This window comes from Crassostrea angulata, chromosome 5, assembly GCF_025612915.1.
Source record: "Crassostrea angulata isolate pt1a10 chromosome 5, ASM2561291v2, whole genome shotgun sequence".
Lineage (NCBI taxonomy): Eukaryota > Metazoa > Mollusca > Bivalvia > Ostreida > Ostreidae > Magallana > Magallana angulata.
Window position 1 is genome coordinate 48,188,469 of NC_069115.1, and position 9,404 is coordinate 48,197,872.

Below are 9,404 nucleotides of genomic sequence, written 5' to 3' on the forward strand. Positions count from 1 at the left end.
CGATGCCCAATAACAGGGACGCATATTTCTGTCCGATATTCACCTGAACATATCGAATTAATAAATGTTAGCTAGCTATAAATGCATAAGAATTTATACTTTAAAAATAACTCCGAGTGGTTTAACTATAAACGATATAAACTTCCTAGAGGAATTATTTATTTCCAGATCGTGCTTACATTTATCGCCAAACGAATCGCTCGAATAATGATAATTACACTCAGTTATATGTGATAAGAAAATAACTTGATAAAAATATAAGACTAAACAGTTCCACAATAAATGCACCGAAGTTATTTATCTGTTTTTTTATGCATAAATATAATAAAATCAAAAATCGAATCGCTTACCTGTTTGTTTACGTTTTTGTTTTCATTCCGCGTACGATTTAATTTTACCGTAGCACAGGTAAGTAAGTTATTCCGCTCGAAGAATATTCGGTTTTAAGATTTAATTATTCATTTTGAGTACTACATTAATTGATAAAATCATTTAATTCTTAATTTTGTTTCATTTAACTTGCATTCCTAAATTTTGAAGGTATGGGATAGGATAGGATAGGATAGACCTTATTTGCAGGATAGGATGCAGGATACAGGATATAGGATAGGATAGGATAGTTTTGTCAACTTTCACGATAGCAGCACTGTAGCACACAGTTTGATTGACGTGGTTACCGAGCGTGATCTGGCAAGGTCTGTGGTGTTCTGTTTACTAGCCTACTATCTTTGATATCTTCCGTCACATATTTAAATGGGAAAATTTAAAAAATCGATTTTTTACATTATTAAAATTGGTTATGAAAACTATCTACTCAGTAATTGAAATTACACAATTCATATTTCAATTTGCCTGACCTCAATAATTCCACAAAGATGAGCGGTTCCAATTTCTCAATTCAATTTAACGAGGCCGAGTACAGAACGAGTACGCACGCTTTCGCGCAGCGTTTCATTTGTATTGTGACGTCATCTTTTTGCTTGGTTGACGCCATGGCGTGATAGTTTCAACTGCAGATATTCAGCGAAAATTGTTGAAAATATCTCGTTTGGTGCGTAAAAATAATGTTATATTGTAGAATAAACATAAATGTCTGGAAGTATAAGCTATATTTGGGCTTGGGTCGAAAACGTGAAGAGGGTTCAGCAAGCCTAGCCCTCTGTCACGTTTTCTTAACCCGCTTAAATATAGCTTAATTCATATATTTCAAGACAGTAACCATGTATTTTATATTAATGACCCTTAATATGTGATGTTATATATATTTTTAATACTTAAATATTTCTGAATGTTTTAATAATACTATATAGATCACCTTTTCCGACTTTGTCAAATAAAAAATAGCCATTATCTGACGAATCTGGGAAATTGGGCATACAAAAATCAACTTTGATAAAACCCCTGGAACAAACCAGGAGGTAAAAGGTTTTTTTTATTTGACCATTTGATGCCTTTTAGCAATAACTTTAATATGTAGAACAGAAAAAGAAATCTCTAGGGCAGAAGTTTTGAAAAAATGTAAAAATATGCAAAATTGATACATTTCAAGCAAAATCCCATAGGGTCCTATGTTAAAGATAAACAAACTTTGAGATGACCCCCTAAACAAACGGTGTGGTAAATGTCTTATTTTTTAATCTTTAAATAATAATTATATCAATAGAAATTCATGTAAAAAGTTTCATCCAAAAATCTAGGGCAGAACAAATTAGACCCGGCCTCGTTAATTAACATTTTCCTATCCAACAATTTACATAAAATAGTACACGATGTACACCAACATATTTGCGTTAAATTGTAATGTCAGTGGAATATATATAATATTGTAATACGACACAATAAGCATAAGTAAGAGAAAAACTAGTGATAATACAAAAAGTGGTAGAAAAAAGGGAATGATCATGTAGAATACAGGGTTTCATTTGTATTCAATACGCGAAGAGTAATAATAATATTAAATTTTTATAAAGTTTGGGCTGGACAGCAGACTTGTTCCTGGGTATTCAAAATAAAAGAGCTTAATTGATCAATGTTTTAATGTTTGATGTCATCAACAGTTCCCTAAATTTTAATTTGTTTGGTTTTGACACATGGCTCCAAAACATATTAAATTTTCTTTATATAACAAAAGTATGAGCTATTTAAGCTTTACATGTGTATTTACTGAAATTACAAACAATTGAAACTTTGTGCAATAGTCCGGAAACAACTATATCGTCATCGTACGTAACATAGCTGTCTTTTCATTCCATATTCTTATTAATCGCATGTTAATCAAACAATAATTTGTTAAAATTAACTACATTAAACAATGTAAAGTGCTAAACGCGATTTACTGGGGTATTTTTGGAACATAATTGATTTACTGCTTTTATCAACATGTGCTTTACACACGTGTGTTTAGAGAAAATTTGGACGACAAAGAGAGAAATAGGATCGGCCCTTGACACGATTTTTTATAGATATCTCAAGTACGGTAACGAATTTCTGAACACTTGCACAAAATATAAATAAAATCAAAAGTCCTTTTATGCATTATGAAGGACCGGAAAAGGGGCTGATCCCACAAATTATGGACCCGAAGGGGATCTTAAGTCTTTCATCTCTAGCTCTTTACTGTGTAATATTTTTAAGGTTTTAAGGGCCTAGAAGATCGAATTTTAACTATATGTAAATCAAGTAGGAGACATATTTTGAAAAGCAGTATCGAAAGCATTAAGATCCCACCTCCATTTTACAAAAACGTTTATATTCTACAGCATCTGAAACCTATTGTTCTTTATCAGCATTCAGTTCAAACCATCTGAGAGCATCGGTGTCATATGATGCAATATCTGGTCAAAATTTTAAATAATTAAAGGTATAAGATCAATGACTTAAAAAATGAACAAACATGTACAAACTGAAATAATATGTAAAAATTCGCGAATCATTTATCAATTTCAAACATATTTATAATATTTTTTGTTTTTCTAAGCTGTATTTAATACCATTTATTGATATGAAACAAAAAAGTTACCGATAATATCTGTCTGTTTGTATTATGAAGCATTTTTCTTCAAATAACTATACTTTGAAGGTTAAAATGTAATTTTATATGTATATTCCAAAACAATCACAAATAAATTAGAAATATATGCTATAAAAATTAAAATTAACACGAGGAAAAACAATTAACTTAAACAACTTTACATGTATATAAAGTAAGTATTAATTGTCACTTCAAATTAATCGAGATTTGAAAAAAAATGATCCAGGTACGTAAAAATAGTTTTTAAATTTTAGAGTAGATGACCCTTCAATCCGTGAGTTTGAAATATGTTAGAAATTAAGTAATTTTTGTACCGTTGAAATGTTAAAGCTAATTCTTAATGTATTTTTTTCATTATTATAAAATTGAAAATCACGAAAGACATTTGTATGCAGATGTAAATGACTACAAAACAAACAAATATAAGTAAAAATTAATATTTTCAATTAGATATACCGTTTTAAAACATCATTTTATTGTCCTACGTAATGGGTCTCAGACTGAAATTTATGTTCACGTCTATTATATACACAGTTTAATTCTATCAAAAACTATGCTTTTTCCACTGAATAAACATGATTTATCAAGAACAACTAGTGCAACTGAGATTACCTTCCTTTGTCAATCATAAGTTATAACAATAAGCTCAGTGCGGTATCCATAACATATCAATACTTGCAGAGATTCAATTATTCTGAATGTTTAAGAAGAACTCCATAATAATGGAACAAATTAAAAATGTATAAAACTGTTTAAAATGTTATCATTTACTATTTATAAAATGTACTCAGCGAACCAAGAATACAATATTATTTTATAATTTATTTGTGGTAAGAAATATTACACACACCGATTTCGGGAATGATATATTTGATGGAATTATAATCTTAGAAAGATTTAAGCATTTCTTGAAACAACCATAAATACAAGTCAATTTAATTTTAATTATTCTTTAAAAAATTCTTGACAGAAAATCTAAAATACGAAAATAATCTTATTTCCTAAATTTAATTGTCTTATAAAACTGATTTGATGAGAAATCTCTAAAATTCGACAAAACAGTTCAAAGAGCTAGGATTGTGCGAGTACATGTAAGGAACAATACGACATATCATCAAGTATGTCGATTTACAAAACTAATAATATTTTTATAGGTTTGTCTTAACTTCACGATGTTTATTGTGTAAACATATATGAATTATTACTCTAGTTGCCTTAGTATACGTGGATGCGATCTTTTTCACTCTCATAATAGCTAACAAGGCATGTAACACTATCGCATAGACAATCCACCTTGTGTTGAACAGTTTACAAATATGAGACTTGAGTTTATCGATGTTTGTTTTCATTACAAGAAAAATATTAAAAAGGAATACTTACATCGGACTTTAAGACAACAATAACCATTAAATTAAAAAAAATATCTTAAGTTTTAAATAATGAAGAACAAGAAAGGTTGACAGCAAAGTAAAGAAAACATTAAAAATGCTCAAATCTAATATTTTTCTCTTTTCAAAAAAATATCTGACTTAAGATAACTCTACGACCAGACTAAAATGTTTAAAGAGAGTGATATCTTTAAGAAAAAATAACTTTCAGCCGTGAGGTATCTATCTTTGTCACTCCACTATAGAGCTCATATTCAGCATTAATACAATTCTGTCAAGTGCGTAGGTATTAATAATTCCTCCATTCCTGCAAGTTAGGTGATGATAGAACTGGTTAAAATTTAGATAGAGGGCCTGCTCGAAAAAAAAACTCTAACCAGATCCAGACGCCGAAGGTTTAATAGTTCCGGTCTTGTAATCCACAAATGCACAATAATCAATAAATTTCTTACCGCATGCACTTCCAACGTCTTGAAATAGCCGCTCATGACAATCTTTCAGAAGTGTATATTTTAAAATCAACTCTATCCAGCAAAGAAATCGTAGTGAAAAATAACTTGTTGTATAGAGTTTAAATGAAAATGTAATGAGTTAAGTTTTAAATGATACCAATATTTAACTCAAGCAATTTTTGTAAGTGAGAGCATTACGCCTGTAAAAAGTAATTATTGAAATTAATTGGGTATTTTTTTTTCCATATTTGACCTTGATCAGGAAGAGTACAATTACAAACATAATGCTTCGCAACAGCTGCAACATTTTCTATTTTGAATTTTGAATTGGTTGTAATGAATTGATAAAACAGACAAAAAAGATTAAATTATAGATAATATCATTTATCGCAGTTTCTGATCAATATGACAAAACCCGGCCATATTACGTAATGAGAGAGGCCATTTCTCACAAAAACAGCCTTTTCTGCTTTACTTTGAAAATATTTTTAAGGATCACTAAAGACCGATTTGGTTTGAACATATTACATTGTCTTGATACCATGTAATTTGGCATATATGATAATACAAATATGAATTACATTACACATTACATAATTTGTTAATCACATATAATTAGATAAAAACCAAAATAAAACACTATCATGAACCCAATATCCAAGCTATTCGACTTTTAAAATTACTTGAATTGTCAAAAAATAGCATTTAAAAATAGTTTTCATTATACATTTTATTCTTTACGTTTATCTACCTATCTAGTCCCTGCTATGTGATCTTTCTGAGGCATCCATTGTGAAAACTGGAGAGCCTGTTTATGTCTGTTTATTGCAATATTATGTAAAAGTTCTGAAGTAAAATGTGTTACATTGCACAAAATTCTTAAGGGGGCTGGGTGGTCAACAAATTGACCATCAGATCTGCCTTAAACTTTAACATTAGATATTTTGTCCGTATACTAACATTCAGTAACAAATAATCCAAAACTTTAGCTTTAAAATTGATCAGTTTCCTGTATCTTTATACAGAGCTCTTCACTACCATCTCAGTCTGAATAAAATCAGATCCTTTGATCCTCTTGCGTAGATCTCTACACATTTGATTTCACGAAGCATAAACCAATATCGGCTTTGAATTATTTTATTTGATTTTTATGTATTTTTTAAGTGAAACAGGAAAAAGTAGTTTTGACTGTGAACAATATATTTTAGAGCTTAAAATTTGATAGAGAGATCATATGAGTAATCCTAACAGTGGAGTAAACTTTTCATAATGTAATAATGATTTAATCATTATTTATGGATGCTGCACTTACATTCAGCTTATTTTAATATGAATTTTCATTTCAAGTTAATTTCTGTTTACTGCATTAAAAATTACAAAATTGTAAATACTTTCCTATCCTACAAATGATACTGAAAAACTCAAATTTTAAAAGGGGTCATTACTCTATACAGGGGTCACTTTTCTTAACGTAAAATGTGCTCATTTTTATGAAAACGACACTTACTCTTCAGGCAAAAAGATCATTATTCTACGTCGAAAAAAGATCCTCATTATTCTGCTTTACACTGGATGAATCCGACCAACTTCCACTCTACGCATATGTTTGTTTGCACTTTTATGTCCAAATCTAGACACGCGCTTTTCTGGGTTTTTTTCTTTTTTCCATGAGGGTCCTACGTCGCTGTGTATCATGGATGAAAACCGTGGTAGGAACAATGTAGGTACAATGTTTTGGTTTGTTTGTTGATTTTTTGTAAGCCCATAAAGGAATTATTTTTATTTACTTTAAATATTTCTAACTTTGAAAGAAGATCGATTCTGCTTGTGTAAATAAGCGAAAGTTTGAGAATGTTAACAGCGAAAAAATCGGACCATGCAGCTTTATGTCTCTAAAAAAATAAGTGGGCGTCCTCATTATTCTTTGGAGATTCAAGAAAATGTAACGATACTTACCTATGAAAAAGATATGTATTTTGTAAATATGAACTTTTATAAATATTTTTCAATGTCTCTGCCTGTGATGACACTACGTATTGATTGTGAACTATGCAGTCCAATAAGTTCTAATGACGTATAATTTAGGCGCAATGGGGGTTTGCAGATTTACATTTAGCTGCAGGTTTGTATTTCCCGGTCTGAAAACAAATGGGTGTCTGTTTTATTTAAAAACATAGTATATCGAGCCAATTTCAAGGAACATTCTGCAAAAAAAAATATATAATCTGTTTCACTATTGATGCTAATACTCGGTCAGACGCAGATCGAAAATTAATCCTTAGGGGGATCACTACTAAGCATGTCTCTTGTTGCAACAGCAGAAAAAAAACTATTTTTTAATGTTACATTTATTTCTAGAACTCCTTTATTCACCATTTAATGAAGATTAAAGTCTAAAATCAATAAACGTCTTGATTTTTTATTTGACTTCACGTACCTTAATATTAATTCTATGATAGAGACTATAAACACGAGGCACTATTTTTGCTGCAAAAGTAAAAGGGTCAAATAAAACCATGTTGTCTAAAATCTAAATGACAATAACATTCGCAGGGGTGATATTGTTAATTGTTAAAACATTTGATGTATTTGCTAGATTTATTTTAATCAGTATACATACATAATGTTTTGTCAATCACAAACTATTCCAGAAAGTTAAAAAAACAATTTTAAATAAGGAAAGTTCAACGATTCACACAAAGCTCTACACTGTTTACTCGAAACGCTAAACAGTTTTCAAGAAACTTTTTTTTCAGACGGAAGTCGCACACTTATTTGGTGTAGTAGTACAGTTTACGTTTTAGGGTCTATAAATACATGTTATATTCAAGTCTATTCAAACATACTAAGAGTAACGTCGTCTGTAATACATGTATGTTCTAAGTAAAGCAAGAATCACTTTAATCACTTGGTCTCTTAATTCAAATAATATATTCTTAGAGTTTTGTAACAATCTTATGACAATTTTGTGATATCTTCATAATATTTAAGTGCGCATTTTAACCCTAATGCCGATACAGAAGATTAAATTTTGTGTGCTGGAGATAAATGACATCAACGTAATGAATATTTAAGAATTGCATCGAACCATATGACTTGATAATGGTAGCCAGTTGTTGTCATTGTAAAATATTTGAAGTTGACGATACGAAAAGTTAACATTTCCTACAATCTTATAAATTATGCGTGTGTGCCGCGTTGTTTAAACGGTTCTTTTTATGAAGATTTATATTAAATTGAACTAGACAACATTGATATGGCAACCATCTCAAAGGGCCCCGCTTAAATAATGGACAATAGAATGAAAAGCATGTCAGAGAAATTTGCTTTGACCTTGATGTGTAACTTAGAAATTTACCAGCTGGCATATAACTTTTAATTCAATTCCATTACCCCTTTCTAAGAGGCATTTATTTTTCAACCTTCAAGATTAAGCTAATGGGAATAATCTGCGGTCGAAACCTTATTATAAAGAGATTTGCTATGACCTTCAAATTGACTTGGTTCAAGTTATAAAGTCAATGCACACTATTAACCAAAGTACTGTTAATGTGAAATAGTAGCCAAATAGGGCCAAATGGAGAGTATGTATATTCTCTGATATAAAAATTTAGTGTAATTTTATATGACCTTGACACTTGACCTACAAACATTTAAAGGTAACTGCTCATCCTTTGATCGCATTCACTCTGTGAGTTTGGACCTTTGAACCAAAGGGGAAAAAATGGGCTCTGGACAAGGATTTTTTATATAATTCTGCTAAGACCTTCATATTTGACCTTGAAACGTGGTTCAGGGTCACTGCACATCCTATACTTATAAACTGTGTTTATGTGAAATATGACAATAGGCTATGTGGAGAGTATGTATGCTCTAAAAAAATTGTGTGATCTAATATGACCTCGAACTTTCACCTACAAACTTTATTGATGGTCATTGCATACCCTCTAACCATAGGCACACTGTGTCTCAAGTTCGAGTAAGATTAGACCAAGAGAACAGAAAATATGCTCCGGACAAGGATTTTTTAAATTATTTTGTTATGAACTTCAGTTTTGATCTAGAAACATTCATGTAGATCAATGTCATGAGACACCTTTTACCCAAAGGCATTCTTTTTTTTCAGGTGAAGTATGAGCCATATTGCGCCAAAGGGAGAGAAGATATCTTTCGGACAAGAGATCGATGGTCGGACAGACAAAATGATCACTGTAGAGTGCCCGCAAAATTGGGCCCTAATTATTTTAAACGACATCAAATAAAAAAGAGATACTAATATAAAAATACAAATAAATGAAGCCAGACTATTGATCACAGTAGTATTTAATAAGATCTTATCCTTTTGATTAAGATGCAATGTCCCTCTGCCATTAATTTTATCATACATTTTAGAAAATATTGCGTATTGATTTTCATCAAAGTCAAAACTAAAAGATTCAAATGAAACAAAGTTGAATTGATGATGAGCTACTAGATTTTTAAAAAACGATTATGTGTGTAATCATGATAGGAAGAAACCTATACATAGTTATT